The following is a 9,249-nucleotide window of genomic DNA, read 5'->3' as shown; positions in this document are numbered from 1 at the left end:
GCCGCGCCGCGCGGGGCGGGAGTCCGCCGCCTTCCACTGGCTGCGCGCGGCTGCTGCTAGCCCGTCAGGCGCGGTGGCCAAGTGGTAAGGCGTCGGTCTCGTAAACCGAAGATCGCGGGTTCGAACCCCGTCCGTGCCTGTCGAAGGAGCGCGGCTCGCGGCGATCCCCGCGGCGTGGGGACCGCGGTCAGGCCGGCGGTGCGGCCGCTTTTTGTTCCCGGCCGCGGGGCTCCCGAGCGTTCCGCAGCGTGCCGCGGGGCTGGGGAAGCTGCCCGCGGACGGAGGAGCAACGAGCGGTGCTCGGCTGCGTGTCGGTGTCAGAATTGCCCCCGGTTCGTGGGAGAGGCAGAAGTGACCAGGAGTGCGAGGTTTTGCTGAAGGGCAGCTGTCTGAGTGCGGCAAATCACGGCCAGACGAGAAGCGGTGTTTGCTGCGGTGGAAGCGTTGGGTGAGCTTGGAAGTGATGAGCCCTCCTTGGCGTTACTCCCCCTGCAGGCGTGGATTTGGGTGTGGTTCTCACAGACAGGTCCTGGGATGGCGGAGGGAGGCGGAATCCAGGAGCAAACCAATGCAGCGACAGAACGCGCCGTGCAGTGGAACCATTTACACCAGAACTGACCTTGATTGCCCGGTTCTTGGTGCATAAAGCTGCGGCGAAGCTTCGCACACGTGCAAAAGGCGTTTCTGCCAGTTCCGCCCGACATCGCTTCAATCACTGCTGCTTTCGGGCAGCTTGCAGTGCGTCACGAGTCGTTTTGTTGCAGAGTCACCGCAGCCAGGTCTTTGGGAAGAGCTGAGCAGCCGCTTCCAGAGGCACCGCTCCTCGGGGGGAGCTGCTCCGCCCGGTGCTCGCTGGTGGGAGGCCGCTGCCTTTCTCCATAGGTGCTGGGAGTGTGAGCGCATGAGGTGTTTGGGGAGCACAGGGCGTTATTAACAAGCCACAAAATATGCCGTAGTGTGGTTTGGTAGGAAAACAGGAAGCGCGGCTTAGAACTTGTTTAGAAAAATCCAGGCAGCGTTTTACTAGGAAAACGCAGTGCTGTCAAAACCCCATCAGCTTTGCTGCAGGCTTTTGAGGGTGAACATTTCAGCTTGGAAGCACTTTTTATCTTTTAAATTCTGTAGCGTCTCACGTCGGGACGTCAAAGCCGAATGTTTGTAATGACTCAAAACCCGTCCCACAGCTTTTGCGGCGCATCCCAGAGCTCTGCAGGTTTGCTTCTGGTTGCAAGCAGTTGCGAAAACGAGGTGCTCCCTGGAGGAGGCTTGCCATCAGTTAGCCGTCAGCGGGGCAATCTGGCCCCACGCGTGTCCCTGTCACCTGGCACACGTGTTGTGGTTGGGCCGTGTTGCCTTGGACAGGAGCGCTGTCCAGTTTGTTAGCAGAGCTGCAAATCAACAGCTGGACCCCAGTGGATGAGAAGTAGCAGAGATCTAATGAGCTTGCATCAGTCCAGCCTGGAAGTAAAATAACAGGACGTGCTCGTCCCATCTCAGCTGGTCCCGCTGTGCCCTCTGCCCCAACTCGCCTGGGCTCTGCTCGGTTCTGTCTCTGCACCGTCGTGTTCTGCGGGAGCTCCTGGCGCTGCAGGGTTGCGTTGAGACGGATCGCTGCCCAAATCCCCGTCCCCTCCTTCTTACGTGGGAAAGAAATTTGAGCTGGGCTTTAATTTAGTAATTAATGACCTGAAGGTCAGTGAACTGTAATCAAGGGGATTGCACGCTGATGGTAGCTGTGCCGAGGGGTGGGGTGGGCAGGAGAGGAGACTTGTTTGTTTTGGACGCAAAGCCTGGCCAAATACAAACCGAAACGCTCCGAGTTCTCATTTGAGTTGCTCTATGATCTTTGATTTTGTTCAGAAAAACCCGTTGAGTCCCCTCTGTATGTAATGCTATTAAATGAGGATTAAAATGAGGCTCCTTTTAATTACCTAATAAAAACACATTGCAATTAATGTACTTAAAATATGTATTACTGCTGAAAACCTTGAGCCGTGTTTAGGTGCAGAATTTCCTGACCTCCTGGGTCGCCAAGCCAGTCCTTCAGGATCCAGACGTCGTCACGGCCCCTTTAAAATTCCCCTTAAAAATAAGTGTAAAAACGAATCAATTATAGCAGTAGTCTTTTCTGACTTCCTTTGTGTTGTATGTGCTTTTGAGAGGCTGACAGAAAATGCTGGCATTAAGAAAGCGAGATGCGAATGGGAACCAAAAGCATAACGTCCTTTGTTGGGATTATAACAACACTGACAGTGCTTTGCAGCTCTCGTGAGCGTCTGTCGCGTCCTCCTCGGGTCACACTTCAGCAGCTGAAGAACAGCGACACAGGGGAAGCTGTGTGTGGGGTTCAGAAATGGTGGTGAGATCGTTCCAGAGCCCTGTGTGCACCCCGAGGTGCATGGCTGGGGCTGTCCCAGGGGCTGCTGTTGGGAAAGCATGGGGCTGTCTGTTTGTGCTCTTACTTTTGGGGCATCCCTGTGCAAGACAGCGGGCATCTCTCTCTTTTTTAATTAAAAAAAAAAGGGGGGGAAAGAAAAAACACCCAAGTCCCTGAAGCCCTGAACTTGGGAGAGAAAATCAGTGTGCTGGGGTGAGCAGCCGGGTGCTGGGAGGGATGGGGAGCTGTGGGCTGTGTGCCACGTGAAGCTGCATGGATGCTCCCTGCAGGATAGACAAGAAATGTCCAAAGTGTGTCCTAAAGCTGCTGTTGGGACTGCCAGCAAACAACGGGGGGACGGCGCTGGGCTTGGATGAGGCAGGAGAACAGCGCTGCCAGTGGTGTCTGCATCCCAAATACGTGGTTGAGTAAAGGAACCCCTGAGTAAATAAACCCCAAACTGTGGAAGTCTTCACACGGCTGCAGCGATGTGAGCCCCATTTCCATTATGCCTGGAATTTAATGGACTGCTGAAGTTTGACCAAAAGGCATTTCTTGTGTCAGGATGAAAAATTACAGATCAGAAGGGTGACTTTGCAGACAAACATATCGATCTAAAGCCTGGGTGACACAGACTTCCTGGAAGAGAGCCCAGAAGCATGTCTGTGTTTAAAGTCAAATGGCTGTAGCCTTTTACCACTGATGAATAAGAAATGTTTTTGTCTGCATGCCGAAGGCTGAAGCAGAAATGACGATTTGTTCTGCGGGAGGAGCAGGTACGTGTTTGCAAAGAAATCCACTGAATGCTGCTGTATTCAGTAATACAAAAAAGTAATGATAGTGTGTAGGAAATAAGAAATGTTCAATTTTTTTTTCTTTTCCTTTGAAAGCTCTGTTTTATGGCAACTGTGGGAAAGGCAAACTGAGTCTCCTCGCTCTGTGTTCGAGCGCCTGGGTTACAGTGTCCCCCTCCTTGGAGACGTGGGGAGGGGAGCAGTTGTGAAGCTCCTTCACTGGGAACCACACCGGGAATTGCATTTCTGCTGTGGCAGAGGTTTGGTCCTGAGGATGCTGCTGCCATCCGCAGTCAGGTGCTGACAGCAAGGCAGGGGTGTGCCCTGACCAGCATGCAGCCCCAGGGTGAGGCACAGTGCGGTGATGGTGGCAGCTCGGGTTTGTGAATGAGCTTGGTGGCACCCAGAGTCCTTGCTCCCACTGCAGTGCTTGGTGCCACCAAGGGAACCTGTTCACATGGAACAAGTGGTGCTGAATGGCAGTGGTTGCCAGTAGGTGCCAGCTGATGTCCCAGGCAGTGTGCCTCAGCCAAGCTTCAGTCATGCAGGGGAAAGGGGAGCATGGAGGGGGGAAAGGATGGGAGATTTACAATCTCATCTCCTCCCCCACCTGTGTAACCTCAGCAGCAAAGGATCTGCTGGTCACAGAAGCCCTGTGCCTCTCCCTCCTTCTCTCCCAGGTGCTTACTCCTGGCTGTAAATTGTATTAAAGAAACAGAGGCCCAGAGCCCGGCCCTGTGAGGTTTGTGCAATGGGGTTCTGTCTCTGTGAGCACCCGCTGGTGTGTACCACTGAGAGATTACTGCAGGATGAAGGCCAATGACATGAGTGCAGTTTTTGCTGTGACTGGGTGTAGGCTGGAAAAAATTATACTGGAGCTGATGAAATTGTCTGTTTGCAAATGCAGTGCCATGGGAGCAGTCAGACCTTGGAATAATATAGCTTCCAAACTATTAGTCCTCGTATTTGAATGGCGAATTATTTCCTTTGCATTCAGCACAATGCGGTTCCATGGGCCTGGAGATCATGGCGACAAAGCCAGGATGCAGAGCCCAGCCTGAGCCGTCACGTCAGCCGTGCAGAAAGAATCAACAACAAACTCCTTTGCCTTTGAAGTCTTTACTGCTTTCTGGTGCCTGGGAGACGTGGGGCACAGCCTGCCCCTGCTCCAGCAGAGCGGCTTCTTGAAGGTGATGCTCAGTGTGGCTGCGTCCTGCTGGATCGGTGGTGGCAGCGGGAACTGAAACAGGAACGTTGGGTTCAAACTGTCAGCTAAACTAAAGAATTCAAGCTGTATACAAATTCAAGGCAAGGACAGCCTAAGGATAGGGTTTAGTGTTTGCTGTCTTTGAAGTGGCTGTAATGAACTTACTTGGGAAGCTCAAGAGTGAGATGGAACAATCAGCTCGTGCTGCAAACCTGTCAGAGGGCTCCTGGGAGCCCCAGCCTGCTGCTCTGAACGTGATTGTTGGGTGCCACCAGCTGAGCCACAAATGGTCACAAGAGCGTGATGTGCAGTTCACCCTGTCACAGCATTACTGGGGATGTGAGGGCTGTGAACTGGTGGAATCCCCGTCCCTCATTTCGCAGGTATTGTACCCAGGTTCAAACACAGATTGCATCACAGGAAAAGGAAGGCAGAAAGCAAGTAAGGCTTTCCTGGCAGAGCTGGGTTCAAAACCTCGTTTCGTACCCTCGGGGTGTAGATGGTGGGAGGATTAGTACCATGGCAACATCTTCAATTTTGGAAAAGCATCCTGTATAGTCCCACAAGCACCGTCCCCATCTCAGCAGTCGCTGCAGTGCCTCGGTGCCCCTGGGAGAGCCCTGCAGAGAGAAGGGAGCTCCCACGCTGAGCCCGCGCCCGCTTCCCGTGAGCCTCCGCTGCAGCCGAATTCCTGACTCCTGTCCTTTCATCACTCTGGGCCCAACTTGAAGAGTACTTGCAAGCTACCAAATATAGAACGCTCGCAGCGGATTTCACAACTGAAACTTGCAAATGCTGGAGTGGATTTCATGGACTGAAGCCCCCCACGGAGGGAGCGTTACAGTAAATAATGTTAGTGCATTTGTTTAATCCCTGGGGATTGTGGAATGAAGGATTAAAGCGGGCTAAGGGGATTTCCCAATTGACAGCTGCTCCTCTGTGCACAAACACCATTTTTTTTATATGTAACGTGTTCAGCCACAAAGAATTTAAACTGCATGTGGCACCGTGCGTAACATTACGGTTGTTTCCACATCTGGCTGCGCATATCTGTCTCCCACAGTAATTGTCTTTAATAGACACAATTGGGGATGAGGTAGTTGTGCTAAGAAGAGACATAGTTCTGTGTTTGAACAGGAAACCATTATTTCTGAGCTTAATCATAGCTCGTTAGTCCTTTGATTTTTCTCCTTTCTCCTGCAGACGCACAGACACAGGTGCTTGAAATGTGAAGGCCCCGTTTCTGGTGGGGCATTCATCATGCATGGACAGCTGGCCAGGGCTTCTCTGGCTGGGTCTTGGCCGGCGAGCTGTGCTGGCCTGCGAGCTGGGGCTGCAGCTCTGCAGCGGGACGGGGCCGCTCGGAGCCGGGCAGAGCTCAGGGGAAGCAGCTCAGGTGGGCTGTGCATCCCGTGCGTCCTTACTGGGCTTGGCTGCTGGTGTTCTGCAGAGGTGTGCGGGTCCTGCTCCATGCAGCACGCTGCGTGGGAATGGGTCAGGAGTTTTAAAGCATGAGCTTGCTGTTGCTTAAAAAAAAAAAAAAAAAAAAGGTTTGATTCTGGGTCTCTAGCATGGATTAATGTTTCCAGGTGAAGACCAGCAAGTTTCATCCTGTGCCAGCAGTGGACTTTCAGTTATTTCTCTCACTAATCGTTGTGTTCAAGTTCAACCACTTTGATGATCCGGTTGCTTTGTCAACAAGGGGTGATGCTGAAATACCAAACTGTTGGCTGCGAGCCATGCTTGCTCACACGCTGCTTAGTACCACGTGTTGGACAGTTAACAAATCAATGGCTCTGCTTGCAGAGAAAGGCATTGCACGAGCGTAGGCAGAATTGTGAAAGAAGAACTCAGATTAATGCACGCAGTCAGCAAGATCAAGCTGCGTCCCCGGGGTCTGCGTCCCGGTCAGCGATGTGCAGCCCAACCTCACACCCACTTCACATCGCAGCAGTTCTCTCCGGATTTCAGAGGTGACACTCCAGCCTTCTGCTTGGTGAAGCCTTTGTGAAGACCCCTACGGAAGCTGCTACGTCTGGTTATGGGTCTTGTAGAAACGTTTTCTTTTTTCCGAACAGGGCTATTTTCAGAAGCGAGGGGATCTGTTGTTCCATAGTTCTGGGCCGTGGTTGGTCTACTGTTATTAATACATTAGCCCTTTGGCTGCCAGACTGCTTCAACCAAACTGCTTACGTTTATTTTTAGAATTGTGAAAGTTGTGATGCTTTACAACTTGATCTGCTTGTGACTGCATCTGAAGTGAATGCGGGGCTAATCCTCCTCCCACCTCTCGTCCACGCAGGGGCTGTAACCGCGCGTTCCCAGCACTCGGGTTCTGCACGCCATGGGGAGCAGCCAGCAGGTGCGTGCGGGAGGAGCTGCAGTCTGGATACCTGCCCTGCTCAGGTACGGAAGCGTCCCCTGCCAGGGGGGGACTTGTCTGCCACGGGCCTGATCCTGTTCCCACCAAAGCACTGCCGGTGCCGTCGGTGGAAGCGGAGCAGGCTGACGGCAGCTGAGCGGCGTCTGGCAGGACCAGGCTCCCTGCAGGAGGCCTCCTGCTGGGCCAAAACGTGTGAAAGTCTTCCCCTGATCTCGTAGGACGTGCTTGACATCCAGTACCGGTGGTGACAAGACGAAGACGAGAGGCAACGTGTATGAGGCTACTGAAAATAGCAAATCAAACAGTTGGTCAGGAAACCAGCTGAGGAGTGTGCCATCCACTTAACTGGGAAGAGACGTCTCCATTCCCTGGCTCACGCTCATCCTTCCATGCATGGAGGTACGATACTTGCCATGATTTTTTGTGCTGGGTGTCGGTCTGTGTTGTTATGAGTGGTTCTTTGATACAAGTGAAGAGCAAGAGTAGTAAAAAAAAAAAAAAAAAAGTGAGAATAGGTTGTTGGTGGATGTAACTCACAGTCTCTGTAACAGCATCAATCTCTTCATTTCTAAAGGCTGTTGAGGACTTTTCTCTTTAAACCTAAGTAGTTTCTGCAGTATCCCGTGCCCTTCGCAGAGGAGAGGTTAGTGTCCTTTACACAGCTTCTGGAAGCCTTTGTTTCTGCCAGTACTCACTGAGCGCTGGTGTAGAACAAGTTCCTGAGCATCATTATTCCAGGTGACAAGAAATTCGTCGTTTCCATACCTTCCTTTAGTAAGTCCTGTTTCCAAAGTCCTCCCACAACTTCTCTCTTTCAGACCTTTTTTTTCCATGATCCATGATTCACTCTGCATTCTACTATTGGTTTTAAACAACATGTTCCTTGGCTCTAAATGTTCATCAGGCTTCCGGCCAAGGAACACTTCCTTCTGTGTGAAGGATGACTTTGCAGCATTGGTCGGGTGTAGCAGTGACAGTACAGACCAGTTCAAGTTCTCTTCATCCCATTCTGTCGACACAAGCCAGGTGGTCACATGCTGCAGCCATAATAATCGTGGTGCCAAAGTTCTGAGCACGCAGAGGCTTCTAGTGCAGCCTGCACGCACGTGGCTGTCGTACGTGGCGTCTGTGTAGGCATAGGAAGAAATCCTGTGCAGACACCAGGGATGCGCGTTTGCGTTCTGCTGAACCCGAATGTTTGGAAGCTGAGTGCTCTGGGTGCTGGCTTTGATTTCTGTTCGCTTTAGCTCCTGGAGCCCAGTTCGGAGCTCCTTACTCAGCTGATGTTTTCCTACCAGGTACAGAAGAGATGATGAAAGCATTCTTGTGCACTGGGATTCCCGTTCTCTTACGTGAGCTCGTTCTAGTCTGCATTTTTGTGGCTGTGCTGCTCAGCTCAATGTAGCTGTTCCTGCTGTGATCTTCAGCGAACATCACCGTGCTTGCTGACACCCCGCAGAAATAGTAAGTGATGTCCTCTGTCTGCAGGACAAAACCTTTTAAGATATCCCTAATTTTTCTTGTGGCTCCATCGTGCTGCTTCTCACTGGACTAGTCACCGCTTTGCTATCATAAAGTCTCCGTGGTCATGGTCATGTGGAGGAGCTGGAGCGCCTTGCAGTATGTGTGGGCTTTGTCCCCTTTTCCTCACAGTTTGTCACTGGGAGGATCTGCAGCGTTAGATTAATGGGAGGTGCAGGAACCAGCAGCCCCCTGTGCTCCACGGGGCTCATATGTGGGTTTGCATCCGAAGCATATAAAGGTATCATTCCAAAATGTCTCTAAGCTCAACAGCACAAAGCAGGTGAGGTGGTGCGGAGCAATGCTTTAAGGTCAATATGCAGGAGGGAAGGATGTTCTCTTTTCTCGCGGTGTTTCAGGGGACCCTTCTGACTTGACCTTACATGACTGCAGGCCTTGCAGTACTTTCTTACAGCACTTTTTAAAATGTGTGCATGTGTGTGACTGTGGCTCTATGGAGGAGGCCTTACAGCTGTAGGTTGTGCACGTGGTCCAGGTGTGCGCTGTGCACAGGTTTTCCCAGCAGTGGGGACAACACCCAGCCGTAGCGGGTGTGGAAGTGAAAAGGTCCTGGACGTTCGGGAGGGCAGAGACAGCGCATCTACATAGCCACTGCGAGGGAAGGAGGGGAAGGCTGAGCATCTAGGGACGAGCATGGGACATACAGAGCGAGCAGCTGCGTGCGGGCACTGATGAGGGGGTGCTGCCGGTAGCGAACCTCCGCGAGGCTGAGGGGGCCCGGCAGCGCCACGGCTCCGCTCCGGGCAGCGAGCGGCCGCCAGGGGGCGCCCTCCGCCCTCCGTGGGCCGCGGGGCGCGCAGGTCGGCGCGGCGCTGCTCGGCTCGGCTGGGCTCGGCTCGGCACGGCGCGGCCGCCCCGGCGGAGGCACCACCGGGAGGAGCGCGGGGCGGCGGCGGCGGCGGGACGGCTGCGGGCAGCGGCGGCCGCTTCCTGCCGCGTGCGGGGC

At 53.2% G+C, this 9,249-nt stretch overlaps 1 long non-coding RNA gene and 1 other non-coding gene across 2 annotated transcripts in view; both read left to right on the top strand.

Annotated features, from left to right (window-relative positions):
* LOC110407230 overlaps positions 1–9,059 on the top strand; it is a 20,187-nt gene extending 11,128 nt beyond the window's left edge. Inside the window, exons 2-4 of the long non-coding RNA XR_002443814.1 lie at positions 6,681–6,784; positions 6,980–7,160; positions 8,060–9,059. This is a non-coding gene — a long non-coding RNA (uncharacterized LOC110407230). The remainder of the gene's footprint in view (positions 1–6,680; positions 6,785–6,979; positions 7,161–8,059) is intronic.
* Positions 68–139, top strand: TRNAT-CGU. The gene has a single exon. It is a non-coding gene; the product is annotated as a tRNA-Thr (tRNA).

The sequence above is a fragment of the Numida meleagris genome, chromosome 17 (assembly GCF_002078875.1).
Source record: "Numida meleagris isolate 19003 breed g44 Domestic line chromosome 17, NumMel1.0, whole genome shotgun sequence".
NCBI lineage: Eukaryota > Metazoa > Chordata > Aves > Galliformes > Numididae > Numida > Numida meleagris.
The sequence above is the reverse complement of the archived record's forward strand: the minus strand, read 5'-3'. Positions and strand labels throughout refer to the sequence as shown.